Raw genomic sequence first — 17,136 nt, 5'->3', positions numbered from 1 at the left:
TGTTGTTATACTGAGGAAGCAAAAAATAAAACATAACTGTAACAGATGCTCTCAAAATGCAACACTTTTTTTGTAATTTAATTTTGAATGTATCCCAAAATTACATTGGACCGGGCTGGTTTTTGCATTTTCCCTACAATGAAATCTGGGTGCTTGGGAGGCTGAAGCGTGAATATGTTCATACACAGAGGGGAGCAACCCCATATTACCAAAAAATAACATGGGGCCTTGATGTTCCAAGCATTGATGGAGAACAGCCTTAGCTGTTCAACACGCACCAAGTGTGGCAGTTAATTAGGTCATTGATGAATGAGAGTGTGGTTTAGTGACAAATTGATGCAAACTGCAAAGTAAAGCCACAATGAATTAAAAGCCAAGCTACATGAATAAAATTCAATCGAAGGGAAAAATCTAATGAATTAAAATGTCAGCATAGGGGCCTTTCAAAATTAGAATTCAATGAGTACGATCGGTTCATCATTTCCGTAATTATTGCCCGGATAGCAAGACAGAGGTCAGCAGAGGCAGTTGCGAGCCTTTTCTGGGCATTGGCAGATCATGCAGAGGTCCCAATTAACATGTTGGTTAATCATGGATTGCCTGCAGCAATTTGGCCATTGATAAAATTAATTATCAGGTTTAAGTGAAATTAAATAAGGCATTCTAAAATGACAAATGCAGTTCAATGTAGCAAAATGTAAAGTGATGCACATAGGGGCAAAAAATCCAAACTTCACATACACGCTACAGGGCATCAGTGCTATCAGTCACAGACCAGGAAAGGGATTTGGGCGTCTTAGTTGATAGTTCCATGGGAATGTCAACTCAATGCATGGCAGCTGTGAAAAAGGCAGACTCTATGCTGGGGATAATTAGGAAAGGAATTAATAATAAAATTGCAAAGATTATCATGCCCTTATATAAAGCAGTGGTGCAACAGTACTTGGAGTACTGTGTTCAGTTCTGGTCGCCACATCTCAAAAAGGATATCAAAGAGATAGAAAAAGTGCAGAGAAGGGCAACGAGGATGATTGAGGGATTGGAGCACCTTCCTTATGAGGAGAGTCTACAGCATTTGGGACTCTTTAGTTTGGAGAGAAGATGTCTGGCGGGGGGGGGGTGATATGATTGAAGTCTATAAAATTATACATGGGATAGAAAATTTTAACAGAGATTTTTTTTTCTCTTTCTCACAATCCTAAAACCAGGTGGCATTGAAAATGCTGGGGGGAAGAATTAGAACTAATAAAAGGAAACATTTCTTCATGCAATGCGTGATTGGTGTTTGGAATATGCTGCCACAGGAGGTGGTGATGGCCACTAACCTGGATAGCTTTAAAAGGGGATTGGACAGATTTACAGCATAAATGGGCTGCATGGCTACACAATCTTGATCCTCCTTTTGATCTGAGATTAAAATGCCCTTTAGCAGATCAGGTGTTTAATAGCAGCAGCAGAAGGCCATTGCTTTCACCTCCTGCATGTGAGCTCCCAAAGGTATCTGGTGGGCCATTGCGAGTAGCAGAGTGCTGGGCTAGATGGACTTTGGTCTGATCCGGCAGGTCTGATCCAGCAGGCTCTTTCTTATGTTCTTATGACAAGTAACTGCCTATCCCAAGGCATTTTTCAGCATTAGTTCTAGTAACATCACTGCAAAAAAGAAGTTCAGAATCAAATTAGGATTTGGGACAAAACAAAGAGAAGAGAGAGTCGCTTGGAAAATTTACTCATTTCTAAAGGTTGATTTAATTGACTGTTTTGTACCTGACATCATCTCATTGATAGCTGGTGACTTTTTCTAAATGGGGTTGACATGGTGAAGAAGGCTGGGCCCTAAGTTACTATTTGATCAGTATGAATTGAGACTAACAACCCAAACCAGAGTGGGGGAGCCAAGGTGACTCCTGGAGATGAAACAGGCCTACGTTTGCAGATATGCCTTTCCCAAGGCACTTACTCTGGTGGTGGGACAAGTACGCCGGCAGGCGTCCACTGTGCCTTCCTCAAATGCCTGGATGTGGCTCCCAGCAGAGCCTCATCACTCCTGCACTGCTGCCAGCCCTGCCAGTGCATGGCAGAGGTTTTCTCGGGAGTAGGATCAACCTTAGTTGCTATCTACCACATGATTTTACTTATACTGTGGCCTTTTGGGTGGCAAAGGTCATGAGGTGTCCCAGTACAAGGAAAGGCCATGGCAGCAGGATTCTGGCAGAATCGCTGGGGCAAATGCTCTGGGGAGGGCAAATCTGCCAGGGTGACTGCATGCACTCCCCCTTTGATTCAGCTCCCCCTTTGGATGGGGCCATCAACCTCTTACCCTATTCCATTTTTCAGATGTATATCACCCTGTTTTCCCCAATGAGTTGTTTGTGCTGAGCACGAACAGCTTCTCTTGGGATATGTGATCTACACTGGAGAAAACAGCATGAGGGAAATGGTTAAACACCACCACCATCACTGTGATGCTGGTGAAATTCTCCTCTCTCTCTCACAGCAACTATTAATAGATTTTTTTTAAGGCGGGGAGACCTGATAACTGATCTGTTTGTGCCTTTGTAACCCCCATGCTCAGAATGGGTTGACCCAGAAAGGGGTGGAAACTCAAAGCAGCAGAAGGCTGCAGAGCTCATGTAGTTTCAAGGAGACAAGGCTACCAGACTCAGACCTTGGTTTGTAAAAGCCCTTAACACCTTGTTTAGGTAACTGCAATGTTGTTGGGAACTAGTGGGAAGGTGGTAGTTTATTTTTGCTATGTTGTAAATGTTGGAGTTTATTGTTTCAGGGTTTTTTATGTTTGTAATGGGTGACAGTTCTCCTTCATCATGTTGAATCCTGTTCATCAAGCCCTTGGAGTCTTCAGGAGCCAACCCACTTGGAAAGAAGAATTGGACTTGGCAGTATCAGTAGACTGTAAATATAAGGACTTGAAAATGCAACCTGAACATGACCTTGAAGTGTGATAATGTTGATGTTATATGTTAATAAAGTAAACCATTTTGTTTTTAAAATTTGTTGTTGCAAACTCATTCCAAGTTCTGCCCCACAGAACCCACAGATAGAGGTTACACCTTCAAAGAGTACAACGGATGTTTCTGGCTCTTCACCCCTCACTCAGTTCCAAATATGCCCCTATTAAAAATTCAATTGTTGCAAGTGAAGCATTAGAGTGAACTTCAGCTTCATATCACACCCTGCTGTGTTTGCGTGATTGTGTTTACAAATGTGTTCTACAAGTACATTTAAGGAACTTATATTTCTTTCCACATTCTATTTTAAATGTATGGGGATAGATGCTATGACTCTCTTCCCTGGAGTGTGGAGCCTTGCTGTGTCAGAGAACGTCTTCCTTGCTTAGCAGAAAGGAGTTGCAGGATCCTATCCATGGTACTAATTATAAAATTCAGAATTCAGGTTGTAAATTGTAGAAGGCTTTCACAGCCAGAATCAACTGGCTGTTGTGGGGTTTCTGAGCCGTGCAGCCGTGGTCTGGCAGATTTGCTCCTAACGTTTCACCCAAATCTATGGCTAGCATCTTCAGAGACATATCAGAATAAGATCTGTTTCTCTTTGTGGCACAGTGTGGAGTGGTTGTGTGATTTAAGTGTCAGATAAGGACTAAGTTCACACGCCCACTTAGCTCCTCAGCAGCTATGGGCCAGTCACTCTTTCTCATCCCAAGGGTTGTTTTTTCGGATAAGATGGAAAGGAGAACTTTATGTGCTGCCTTAAGCTTCTCTGTGGAAGGGCAGGATAAAAATGTGACAGGTCGATAGCTCTTAAAGAACTTTCCTCCTGAAGGGACACAGCTGAAGCACAATCAGTTTTCACAGCAGGACTATCAGCTCCGAAAGCCATCTACTTTTCTTCTAGGTTATTATGTTATGATTATTTATTGTATTGTATTTTAAATGTCTTGCTTTATATAGCACCTCAAAGGATAGTTGCCACTTGACAAAAGATAAAACTAATGGGATCCTGCCCAAGGCAGCATAAAAGTTAAATTCCAGATGAACTTAAATTCATGTCATGGTGACACTTTATAGCCTTGAAGATCGTCTTAACCTTTTGGAGAAGCAAATATCAGAGGAGGTGCCATACAGCAGATTGAATTTTTCTCTCCCATGAATTCGTAGGGACTCTAATTGCAGAAGTTCAAGAGGTCATGAATCAAAACGGAAGATGCTTCCTAGCACTTGCCTTGAAAACTTGGGTGGCTGTGCATCCAAATGCAGGAAACGTTCGTCTAACCACAGAGTTATACATTCAGCTTGCATCTGAGTACTGAATACATGTCTTCAGACAAGAGAAGTATCTACAGAGTGTTCTGTGCTGACTATTTATTGTAACCAAATGAGCCTCAAGCTGAAAGGTTAGCAAGAATCATGGGCAAAAACACACACAGCTCTTTGTAACGAAGTTTGCATTGTTCAGTCGATTCATGAGTTAGATCAGTCAAATTAAAAAGCTTTTGATCTATTAAAAAGGTGATCCAGATAAATCAATGAGTGTACTTTTTTAAAGCAGCAACAAAAAAACCATGTTAAGGGCTACATGTTAGATAGCAAATTTTATTGCAGTGAAACTAAAATGTGTATGAATGCCACTCGTTGGCTAGGCTTGGTTTGTGTGTGTGTGTGTGTGTGTGTGTGTGTGTGTGTGTGTGTGTGTGTGTGTGTGTGTGAGAGAGAGAGAGAGAGAGAGAGAGAGAGAGAGGTGGGATTCAAATAATTTAACAACCGGTTGTTTACAAGCACCATTTTAACAACCGGTTCTGCCGAAGTGATGCGAACCTGCTGAATCCCACCACTGGGGGTGGGTGTGTGTGTGTGTGTGTGTGTGTGTGTGTGTGTGTGTGTGTGTGTGTGTGTGTGTGTGTGTACACACACACACACACACACATATATGTTTACTTCCTTATGCATAGCACAATGGCAGAATCCCAATTAGAAACCAGTTGTCTATGACATATGACTGCAAATATTCACACACATACACCTTTATTAGCATTGTAAATTACAGTAAAACATTTATCAATTAACAAAACTGGTTAAAATACATTAAATATATACATTGAATGTGGATTGCAAATATTCTGATAATCCAGAGTTAGTTTTCCCCCCTCCCCAGTAACTGGACTTGCTTTTTTTGGGTTTAGAATCCTGTTTAAATGATGGCAAGCTAATTCCAGTTTACTCACATACCTGCAGTTATACATCACAAGGAACTTTCTAACCTTGCTTTTCATTCAAAGAAGGGGGAAAGTACATATGCAACTTTGGAACCAAGATGGGTTTGACTACATTAACTTAAACCTTTTACCTTCCCAATGCAACCAAACACTTAGAGCCAGCATGGTGTAACTGTAAAAAGTGGTGGACTCTAATCTGGAGAACAGGGTTTGATTCCTCACTCCTCCACATGAAACCTGCTGGATGACCTTGGGCTAGTTACAGTTCTTTCCAAACTCTCTCAGGCCCACCTATCTCACAAGGTGTCTGTTTAGATGAGGGGAAGAGAAGGTAATTGTAAGCCACGTTGAGACTATTTACAGTAGAGAAAAGTGGGCTACTAATCCAAACTCCTCTTCCTCCTTTTATTCTTCTTCTAGAAAACAGTGGTGGGCACCAATGGTCTGCATGGGGTCAAACAGCTCATAGTACAATTGCCACCCTAAACCAGTCTGCTTTGGCCAATATCTGTATGCAGTTGGCCAATATCTATTGTTGGGACATTCTCAGGAGTTACTGGATTGTGGAGTTGTGGATTTCTCAGCTTTCCAATGCATGGATCCACTAAAAACAAACAAACAAAACCTTGACAAATTCTCACCAACCCCAGCAGTAATTCATGCTGGGAAAGACTAGGAAGAATAATGTTCAGAAAGTATAGATATTGGTGGAAGGCTGTTTAATGAACCATTCCTTGCAGTGTAAGATAAAAGGTAAGTATTATTGAAGGCTTGCATGGCCAGAATTAACACGGTGTTGTGGGTTTTCTGGACTGTTATAGCCCAGTAATGTCTAGTAAAAGGTCAGGTTTATGGCTTTGGAAGAGAGAGTAGGAATGGACAGAGTGGCTGACACAGAGTGGCAGAGTGTATGCTGGGCCTTCTGGGCAACTTTTCCATTGACAAACATGCAGAACTTAATACCAACAGGTTCAACAACGCTTTCATCTCACACCAGATCTGTGTGTGTTTTGCAAGCATCCCATTGAACACTAGCAAATGCTCACAGAAGATTCCCTGAAGATGCCAGCCACAGATGCCGGCGAAACGTCAGAAAATTCTACTGGAACATGGCCATACAACCAGAAAACCCACAAGACCCTGCTCACAGAAGACTTTCATGTTTTCAACAGGAAAAATGTAAAAGTGTGAGTGATTCCAGTTGAGCATGGTGGTTTTTTGCCATCACTTGGTACTAGTGTCCAGACATTGATAATTTGTTTCCAACCTGCTTCTAAACCCAACCACTGTGCAGTTAAGAGCAAATGTAATGGAAAAAGTTCTGTAGATAGCAAGTGCACACCTCCTGATTGTTTACTGTAGTATGCAAAGTTGGCAGGGGGTGTTATCAGAAAATATTACCTAACCAGCTTGGGCCCATTGCTACAAGGAGAACTGCTTCAGTGAAGTGGCTGATCTGCCTGCAGTTCCCCCCTTTGGCCAGCAGTGAGACGTGGCACACTGGCATGAGGCGTCCTGTGGACATCACCTGACATCCAAGTACCTAAGCAGTTGGCAAGTCGACTTCCCTTGCAAAATGTATTTACCAGTTAAATGGTGCTCAATCCTCATCAACACCCAGAGAAATCTGTCTTAGTCCCCTGGAGAAAAGCCAGATGGATAAGAGATGAGAGGCAAAGATGTGGAGGACACACTTAGAACTAAGCAGGTGGGAAAGAGGAGAGCTTCTTAAGTATGGCAATAAATCTAAATAAATAAAAGAGGTCTGCCGTGAGGCATTGGGAGTAGCGGTTTTTGCTGAGCTAGGTTGGAAGGAAGCCCAGAGAGTCTGACAAGGCAAGAGAACAGCTGTGAAATGCTAAGGTGTGGATATTTAGCTGTAATCTGCATTAACCCTGCATATAGGGTGGTATAAGACACCGTTCACCCTGTGCCTCGGGAAGCAGGAAGAAGTCTTGATGCTGCATTGGGTATGAGCCAGAATGGGGTAGTGGTTAAGAGCAAGTGGACTCTAATCTGAAGAACCAGGTTTGATTCCCCACTCCTCCACATGAGCAGCAGACCATTATCGGGTGAACTGGATTTGTTTCCCCACTCCTGCACATGAAACCTGCTGGTTGAACTTGGGCTACCCACAGCCTGTTCAGAACTCTCTCAGCCCCACCTACCTTACAAGATGTGGGGAGAGGAAGGGAAGGCATTTGTAAGCCACTTTGAGACTCCTTACAGCTGAGAAAAGCAGGGTATAAATCCAAACTCTTCTTCTTTTATGAACTGCCTTTACAAATTAGAAACAAACTGAAAATATTGCAGAGTAGAATAATCGGTTAAACTTCCATCACAATTTCCATTGTTCTTATGAGAAATGATGAGAAAATCTATTGTGGCTTGGGCAGCATGTGATTCTAACAGTGGAATACTGGCATATCCAGCCTTCATTGTTTCCTTTCTGATTGGATTTGGGTAGTGGTGGGATTAAAATAATTTAACAACTGGTTCCGGTGGTGGGATTCAAATCATTTAACAACTGCTTGTTTACAAGTCCCATTTTAACAACCGGTTCTGCCGAAGTGGTGTGAACCTGCTGAATGCCACCACTGCATTCGGGTTGTATTAACATGGAACATACCTTCTGCTGAGTTAAGCCTCTGGCCTGTCAAGGTATATCAGTCCTTTAGTGTCAGAATATCAGTCTGTCAAGGTCAGTCTTGCCTATTCTGATTGGCAACCATTCTCCAGAGTCCTTTTCACCTGGAGATGGTGGAGATTAAACATGGGACCTTCTTCAAACAAAGATGATACTCTACCACTGAGTAATAACCCTTCCCCTTAAAGTGTAATAGGCCACCTTTCTGTCACAGCAGCCCATAGCAATAGTAAAAACAGCAGTAGTGAAATAGTGTAAGTATGACCAGCATAGCAAAGCTAAAGATGGGCAAGAAGTGTGTAAAATTATATTGGGGGTGGTGGTGGTGAAATCAGTTGCCAAAAATATGAACCAATAGGCTTCTCCTGTTATAGTATTGCAGTCAAAGTTCTGCTCACACCTTGAGTTAGAGCCCAATGGAAGTTGGTTTCAAACAGTCAGCTCAAGGTTGACTCCGCCTTCCACCCTTTCAAGGTCAGTAAAATGAGTATCCAGCTTGCTGGGGGTAAAGCGTAGACTACTGGGGAAGGCAGTGGCAACCCACTCCGTAAACACAGTCACTCTGCCTAGTAAAGGTCATGATGTGACAACACCCCATGGGTTAGTAATGCATTGCACAGGAGAATATCATTACCTGTACAATAACTAAAGTGGTATCACAAAAACATGTCTCGACAGGAAGTCCTAGGAATGGGGAACAGCTGTAGAAATGGTAAGTCCGTGACTTACCAGCAGCTTACTAGCAGTACTGTATTTTTTGCTAACCCTGACAATTAAGCAGGTTGTTTTGTTGTGTATAATCTCCACATCTTTTTGGAACCATGCAGAAATTCTCAAAGCTGTAAGTGAATTCTAAATGCATTACCAGGCAACATAGCAGCACCATCAGAAAAAATGCAAAGGGTGAACGAAAACATTATAGGCAGTGGCTCGATGGACACTTTACACAGTTCATTTAATCTGGTGGATATGTTCATGTTCGAATGGTAGCAGTATTTGTGCAAATGTTTTCCCATGTGTGATTTTTTTTAAAAAAATACTCTGCATCTCCCATAGGTAACTTTTTCTGGGATGGGATGTGCAAGAGGGACGACATCCCTGTGGGTTTCACTGTGTATTCTTTATCTCTCTGGGTTTCTGTTGAGGCAGGGAAGACTCCTTTCTGTTTTCTGCTTTTGAGGTGACAGAGAGGCCCCTCTTAAATCAGAGGAAAAAATTAGAACCATCATGTACAGGAAAAGAAAAAGAAACAGACCCTGAATGTTGACCCCGTGTACAGGGCCTCCCAAACGTTTGCTGCACAGCAGACAATCTAAAAACAACAGTTACAGGTAAGTGACTCTATTATATCTAGCTGTAAAAAAATCAATCTCTCTCATGATCCAAAGCCCAGCAATAAAGATTACAATAATTCCTTTTTAAAATGGAGGTCTGGTCTCAAGCATCACTCTGTAGCGCTGCCTCGGTAGGGGTTTCCCCTCAGTATCTTTCTGAACCGAGTACAGATCGATTTTGCTTCATTTCCAAGTGAAAGGTATTTTTTTAAGCTGCCAGCCTTCTGTCCCCTCTTCTATCTGATATTTGTTTGTCAAAACTCCCTATGACACCCTCCTGTTCTTCTCCCCCTCTCTCCACTTCACAACATCACTGGTTATAAAGTGCTTATGAGGCAAATGATGGCCCCAAGCAGCATGCTTGAAAGCTCACAGGGGCACATTTGTTGAATTCAAAGATGTAATTTGGAGAAATGGGATTGTGCAGGTGTAAAGCGAAGGTGTAATTTGGGCTGCAGGATCTTTATTGTTGGTTGTGGCTTGTGAGTAATGAAGGTGCTCAGGCAGACTTGTCAGAGAGAAGACATGAATTGTCAGAATCAGCAGGTTAAGGTGAGAAAAATAGTATCCTTGACCTTTTTTTTGGCTCTGGGATCATAGAGAGCCAATAAATAAGGAAGGGAACCCCACCATGCTATTTGTACAGAACTGCACTTCAAAAATTGGCAATAACAGTAAATGTAATTCTTTGAACCCCTATCTCAACAGATGAAGATTCTCCTCCAACTTTTTGAAGGTAAGAAGCTGAATCTTGATATATTACAAGGTGACTAAACGGAGGATCATTAGGGAAGTCTAATTTGGGCTCAATAAATTTCTACTTCCAGTATTGCCTTAGAATTATAAATCCAAAACATTATTTGTTAGGGAGTCCCAAACCTTTCTGATAATAACATACAATTATACTAGAACTTTGTCAGTCAAATTGTGTCATTCCAGTTACACAGAGCTTATTGAGCTATAGTGAGCATATTACTCCCATTTTGTGCCAAGTATATGTTGGCTACTAGTAGGCTTCTGGGCCCAAGTCAAAAGTGCTGCTTTTAACCTTTCGGTCAGGGGGATGTTATCTGGGTGACTGAGATGCATTCCTATTCCTATGTAATAGACTGAAACAACAAACCAATGCTTCTTTGAGATGTATGTAATCAGCCTGCTATATGTAACCACTGCCATTTGGACATTCTTTTCTTGATCTTTACTTTATGGCTTCACACACCTTGTAGGAAACCATGCTTTTCTTGTCACCTCTGTCCCATGAGAAAAGAATTACATCCATTATCTCATAGGGTCAGGAAGCTATCTGTTGCTGATCTTGGGGCGTCTCAGCTCCAAAGACTGTTTTTCCGAAATTCTTGGGAAACCGGGAGGGGGGCTTTCAGCAGGGGACAAAGGGGACTGAGAATGCCAGCTTCATCAGAACTGCTTTGATACCTCATCAATTAATGCTGCTGATTGACACTTCAGAGTCTGTTTATTGGCTTAAGGTTCTAAGACCTCACATTAAGCCAGTTCTCCCAGACCCCCACACCTTCTTCCATTCCTACCACGATGGATAGAGCTACAGGCGGGGTGACAACCAAGGATGGTACTGGTGGCAACATTGGGGCCCAAGGTACATGACTCTCCTCTGAAATGTGCATTGACTTTGCTTGGAAACCAGGAGTATATCCAGGTTGCATTTCCTGAATAAATGTGGAATTTGTATTACACATTCAGCTGCACATGTGTTGAATGTAACATAAACATTACTCAACGCATGCATTTTTAAAAATCAAGTGTATATAGTACATGGATTGTACATGCATTCACTGTAACTTGTGAACCAAGCTTCTGAGGTCAGACAAGGAAGCCTCCTTGTATTGGTGGGACACAGTGAGAGTGGTATATCCCTTCCCTTGCCATTTGTTTTCCAGGTTCAGGATGGTGGGAGAAAAACAGTTGGAGCTTGTGAGAGTTTTTTTTTACCCTTTTTTGCCCTTCCTCTATGGCATTCACTTCTATTTTGGTATCAGTGATAATACAACAAACTTATCCTGAATAGACAAAAACACAACTTACAATTTGATCCTGTTGGTCCACAATTCTCTGCAGAATTCTGTTCAAGTAGAATCTTATGCTCAATTTGGAGAGCTCAGTTTCTCATACCTATTTTGAGTATTGCAAACAAATGAACAAATCCAGACTCTTGTGTTTCCTGAGGCCTTGGTCATCATTAGCAATATGTCAAAACTTGAGGCTTCACTGATGACTGTGGAGACTGTGCATTTCTGCTTTTTTTTTTAGGAAGAGGGAAGGACATGCATCCAGCAACCGGGCCTATCATTCAAAATTCTGCTTAATTTTCCTTTCATCTGGATGACTAACATTGCATTTTGTTTCTCCAAGGAATTAAGCACCTTCAAAGATTAGTTATTTTCAAGAGACAGCTGTAGGATTCAGATGGGCAGTGAAATGCATCTTGTAATATGCTTCATTTTTTAAGAGGATTGATCAGGCAAGCCCAAGGTGGGAATGCCTGGGTAACGGAGCAGTTTTCTTCAGGGATGCTAAGAACACACCACTCAATGAAAAACACACACCAATCAACATTATTTATCCAAGGCTAATACTATATGGTAATTACGGGTCAACTGACAATCAATTTGCATGTATCTCATGCACACATAAATAGATTGGAGGATTATAACTTTCAAAAGCTGCTTTCTTGTAATTGAGTGCCTCAGCTGAATGATTTCTCTAAACGGTAGTCCAAATAAAGAACGTTACAGATGCCTCAAGACCTTAACCAACTGAACTAGACATTAGTTGGAAATGCGACAGTTGCCCACTCCATTGCCATGGTAACACTGTGCCACCTTTCAAATGTCCACCTTCCAATGGCGCCATTTTCTCCAGGTGAACTGATTTTTGTTGCCTGGAGATAAGGTGCAATTGCAGGAAATCTCCTGCCACCACTGGAAGGGCTGCAATCCTACGGAGGAGGACTGGGTCACTAAAAGTCACACACACACACTCACACCACCACACCCGCCTTGTCAGGTCTGCAGCATTTCAAGGTCAGGTCCCACCAGCTGCAAAGTCCAGACTGGTGAGCTGAATTCAGAGGCTGAGCCTGGCCAGCATTCAACTGGGCTCATCTGCCCTGAACTCTACATAAAGTTCAGGGAGGGGTATGCCTGGACACAGGATTTGATTTGGTCTGGCCAGATCCAGCTTTAAACTGCAGGCTTTGAGCACTCAGTCTGACTGGCTCCAACTTTATATGAATGACTTTGCCTTCCAAACTCCATCTCTGGTCAGGTGGAGCTTGGAGTGGCAGGGCCGAAAGTATAAAGCTGGAACCAGTCAGATCATGTGTTCAGTTTGATGCTGGGCTCAGTTTGTCTGGGTTGAGCATTAAACTGCAGATGTTCTGGTCTGCCAAGCTCATGGGAATCAGTTTACCACTGCTAGCAGGCACAGACTTGAGAAAGGGAGAGGGCAGTCTTACTCTGAGCCCAAAGGAACAAGTTCCAACCAGGTCTGGGAAGAGACAGTCAAGGGTCCAAGCGAGGTCAGGTCAGGCAATCCAGTCTGAGTCAGAATTCCAAGTAATCAGTCTGCAAGTGGGTGTCAGGCTTTTGCAACTTTTCTTCCCAGAGCTGGCTCTTATATGTCTGGGCTGTGGCTCAGTCTTGATCCTGAGCTGACTCACAGCATTCTCTGCGATGTCTTAGGGCTTCCAAGCGTGCACTGCACCTTTTAAAATGCAGTTTCTGTCGGGTATGAATTCTCAGCAGCCTCACAGACTCGGGTGAGCTGGATGCACTGCTGGTTTGGGCCTCAGCAGCTAGAGGTGCTTCTGCAAGCACTCTGCCCTCCAACCCTTGACTTGAGTCAGCTCTGTCTGCATCCTGTGAGGCTTCTGGATGTGCTTGAGACCCAGTTGACTGGGGCTCCAGCACAGCAGAGTCATCCTGCCAGTGCTCCTTATTGGAGGACTCCTAACTGGCTGACTCTGAGTCCATGAAATAGGCTTCTGCAGTTAAAGCTCAACCCAGCTGAGCCCAGTGTTGAATAGGTGGGCCCTAACTCAATGTGGAATTTGAACTGGGTACCTTTTTTGAAAGATATGCCCCAGTCTGAAGTGGAGGGGAAAGGCAAATGTGTAGCCCACTGTGGGGAAATGGGTCTCCCCAGTGCTCATTTCTGCTCAGTGTGGAAGTTATTTAGCCATCCTACACCTATAACCCAGTCAGGCTTCCCTTCCTCCACTTCCTAATTCTCTCCCAGACCTCCGGTTGGTCCCACCAATTTCTAGGAGTTCCTTCTGCCTGAAGGTTTCACCTGCAAATTTGTTGTCTGTTTGTGTCTCCTTCTCATTCTGCATTTACTACTATACCATGTTTATGTATCCTCATTATAAATTTACTACTGAGGAGATGAACATGGTTAGCAGAGCACTCTAGAAGTGTGAAGCTTAATTTCTGCCCCTTCCCTTTTCTGTTCCTCGTGCATATGGACTGAACAGGGGCTTAATATAAGTCCAGAGATTAGATTAACTGCATTAAAAATGAAAAGAAAGTTAATACGGAAATTGAAACAGCACACCTCATCTGCAAACACATTCAATTGAGCAAGGATAAAACAAAAGGTGATAAACCACAGTCTTCTTATTCCTAACTCTAGGTAACGAGAGAAAGGCTATATACCCAGCTTGCTGAGGGCAAAGTGTAGACAACTGAAGAAGGCAATGGCAAAACACCCGATAAATATAGTCTGCCTACTAAACATCATGATGTGATGTCACCCCATAGGTCAGTAATGATTCAACATTTGCACAGGAGACTACTTTTCTTCTTCTTTATTCGTTTAACCATGTCCGACTCATGGATACTCTGTGAACCAGTCCGCTCCATGCTTCCCTATTTGCCACAACTTTTTTCAATTGGTTGATGTTCATGCCCATGTCCCTCTTAATGGTTTCCAATCAACAAGTCATTGGCCTACCTCGTTTCAGTTTACCACTGACCATTCTGAGTAGCATCTCTTTTTTCCACTGAATTTGCCCTCATCACATGTCTGAAGTAGGTCAGTTTCTGTCTAGAGATCTTGCCCTCCAGGGACATCTCTGGGTTATTAGGCTCCAGGACAGCTTTGTTGGTGACTCTAGCTGCCATGGGATTCATAAAAGTCTTCTCCAACACCACAGCTCAAAGGCATCCACTTTTCTTCTATCTGTTTTCATCAGTCTCCATGTCTCACAACCATATGTCATGACTGGGAACACGATGGCTGATAAGTCTTTGTTTGTTGGTGATTTAGACATCTTTGCACTTCCATAGTTGGTCCATACTCACTATGGCTGTGTGCCCAAGGGCTAAGCATTGCCTGAGCTTTGCTGTCAAGCCGCCATTAAGATGGGTGAGGGATCCAAGGAAAATGAAGCTGTCAACCACTTCTATTTCTTTGTTGTTGATTTTAATATGAACTTCTTTGTTGGCAGTGGCATGATCTTGGACTTTTTGATGTTTAGGTGAAGTCCCATCTTTTTGCTTTCTTCTTCTAATTTCAGTACCAGTTTCTTCAGGTCCTTCTCACTCTCAGCCAGTAAGGTTGTATCATCTGCATACCTCAGGTTGCTGATGGTTCTTTTGCTGATTTTCACCCCAATATTTAAGTTCAGCTTCCTCATGATCACTTCTGCATAGAGGTTGAACAGAAAAGACGAGAGGATGCATCCTTGTCTAGAATCCTTTTTGATCTTGAACCAGTCTTTGTCCCCATATCTGGTTTGCACTGTGGCTTCTTGGACTATTTTTATCTTTATATAATTTTTGGAGTTGCAAGCATTAGTGATCATCCATTACCTTGGATTTAGTATCTAGGATTTCCCTCATGGTGACTCAGGACCTTGTACTCATAACTATTTCTTGAGGCAAGACAAGTTCCTCCTCCTTGGTGCATAAGAAATCTTCAGTGTGCTCAGAGATTTTTATTATCTTTCTTAGCCTACCTCTTAGCAGACTCTTTTTTCCTTTCTGTCTGCCAACAGGATCCACTCTGCACTTTGGCCTTCTGAAGATCTACCATTTAGGTGTTTTACAGCTTATGTGGGATTCTGGTTGGACATTTTCCTCTTCTGGTCAGGGTCCTCTGCATTTCTATGGCAATGAATGGTTCCATCCCAGGAAAGAGATACATTCCCACTTGCTTCTTTTCCCCATTATTCCTGTTCACCAGTGAAGAGCTCTTTATAGTCTCTGTGCCTTCCTCCTCATAACTCCTGGAAAGAAGGAAAGCCTGAAAGGAGACTGGAACTATATGCTTATTAAGGGGAACAAGCTATGCCTTACAGTGGCCCTGCCTACTTTCTGAAGAGTTGGGTAGTTACCAAGGGAAGTACTACTGGGCACCATGATGCCCCCAGGCACCACATTGGAGAATCCTGATCTAGGAGATGCACGAGCAGCTAGTGAGCTGCTGGTAACCTTTGGAGACCCATGAGATAGATTCTTTGGTGTATGACAATGTGTAAATAGAATTGCAGTGGAGAAAATGGTTGCTTTGACCTTTGAATTGATGCTTTATTTTTGCTTCTGCAATAAAGCTTTCTCTAGCCAAAATATAATTCCCTCTCTTTCTCTCTCTGTGTGTAAATGTGCATCTGACATATGAGACCTCCCATATGGTAGCAAGTGGTTTCTCTCTAAAAGCATGTCTTCATACAGCTAGATTAATCTGGTTATCATTTCCAGTGTGAGAATCCAGTTTACAGTCAACTCGAGATGACAAAGCATGCATGCAAGTGAGTTTTCTCTTGTCCTTGTGAGTATAGAATGTACTCCAATCAAGTACTCAATAAATGGAAAGTAGAGTATTTTCAATGCCTCAGATCCACGGGGGCTAGAGATCCCAGACGTAGCAACAGTGTCCAGGCAGAGCCAGCGGTTGTGAAACTACTTAAAGAGCTCATAGTCAACAATTAGTTCCTGTAGGAACTGGAACATTTGTCAGTGGCAGCTGAATCAGGGTAGTTGTTAAGCGTTCCACAGAAGTCTATTTTTGAAGCTTTTGTTTTGATAATACTCTAGTATCATCAAACCATTTTGGAGATTCACTTCAAAAGATCATAGCACATTTTTCACTCTGGGAAGACATTTGATAGTCCCCCACATATCGATCTTTGGGCAAATGGCTGGTTATGTGAATAAAAAATATTCCTGTGCCACTTGAGATTCTAGGGTGCTGGTTCCATTGCCTGTATGCTGTCATTGTACAGGCTGTCAGTGGGAAGGGAGGCCAAAGCCAGTCTTTCCTCCTTCATGCCTGATCTCAGCTAGAGCTAAGGACTTCTTCCTCACAGGTTCAGGTGACCATCATAGGTTCCCCTTGCCCTTAGCTTCTATACATAGAAAAATGGACAACCATGATGAAATTCTTTATCTTTCAGATATGAATGGACCCAAGAATTGTAAGCAAACTAACCTCCAATGTGGCAACTTTACAGATAAATGTGGGAATCAGGCCTCAGTTTCTGAATCAAACTCATTATACTAATTTCCACTCTATAAACACCGAATTAGTGTCTCCTCCTCTTCCTTTGGTGCTCGAGACAGCTTATGATGATATAAATGTAAAACTAAATAGAGATAAAAATACTTCACAATAGCATGAATTAAAACCTAATTACAAGTGCTCAATCTCATTTGAATTTTATTTCAAACACTCAAAAAGAGAAGTAAAAGAACGTCACAAGATAGGACCAGTTTGAGTGCCAAAACAGAGCTAATAAAAAGACTATATTTGTAATGTTTTCCACATTTGGGGGATTTGAGTTGTCTGAAGTGCTTTTGGAAGAAAATATGGCCTGCACAGTGCAGAATTTTTATGTGCGTGAATTTGTTTCAATATGTTCCTCTCATATAGATGAACTACAGTTCCCCCATACAGTTCTGGCATGCAGTCAATGGATTTCTAAACAT

The sequence above is a fragment of the Sphaerodactylus townsendi genome, linkage group LG13 (assembly GCF_021028975.2).
Source record: "Sphaerodactylus townsendi isolate TG3544 linkage group LG13, MPM_Stown_v2.3, whole genome shotgun sequence".
Lineage (NCBI taxonomy): Eukaryota > Metazoa > Chordata > Lepidosauria > Squamata > Sphaerodactylidae > Sphaerodactylus > Sphaerodactylus townsendi.
Note: the sequence above shows the minus strand (reverse complement) of the source record.